Source organism: Corapipo altera, unplaced genomic scaffold (genome assembly GCF_003945725.1).
Source record: "Corapipo altera isolate COAL_440 unplaced genomic scaffold, ASM394572v1 23b, whole genome shotgun sequence".
Lineage (NCBI taxonomy): Eukaryota > Metazoa > Chordata > Aves > Passeriformes > Pipridae > Corapipo > Corapipo altera.
The window spans coordinates 10,850,007-10,850,485 of NW_020884885.1; the positions used below are offsets into that span (position 1 = coordinate 10,850,007).

The window sequence follows — 479 nt, forward strand, 5'->3', positions numbered from 1 at the left end:
GGGAGCTGGCCCTGCAGCCCTCTGTGCAGACGGAGAGCCAGGCTCTTCCTCGGCACCAACTCACTTGGAAAAAATATGCGTGTTCCCCTGCGCCCACGTTTGTTCCCTTTTGCCTTTCGCAGGGAATTATAAAGCAGTCCTCGAAACCACGCACCCGTGACCAGCACGATCGAGGCCCCATTTGTATTGCAAAGAAGGACTGGGATAGGAGCCTTTTGTTGTTCCCAGTTGCGGGCTTATTTCCATGGGTGCCCCCGCCCCTCCTTCTGTCCCAGGAGCCCGGCCCCTGGACGCTGCTCTTTGTTCCCACGCGCCGAGCCGCGGTCACGCGTGGCCCGTGCGCAGCCCACGCATATCCCGCACATAAGGCAGACGGAGCCCCAGCGTAGTGCGCAGGTAATCCGAGAGGCGCCCTGCCCGGGCAGCCCGTCCGCCTTATGTGCGGGATATGCGTGGGCTGCGCACGGGCCACGCGTGAC

At 62.8% G+C, this 479-nt stretch overlaps 1 protein-coding gene across 1 annotated transcript in view; it reads left to right on the forward strand.

Moving 5' to 3' along the window:
• The first annotated feature begins 299 nt into the window (after positions 1–299).
• Positions 300–479, forward strand: part of TP53I11 (tumor protein p53 inducible protein 11) — a 25,356-nt gene continuing 25,176 nt past the window's right edge. Inside the window, exon 1 of the mRNA XM_027642016.1 lies at positions 300–396. The gene's annotated coding sequence lies outside the window, so the exon portion shown is untranslated. The remainder of the gene's footprint in view (positions 397–479) is intronic.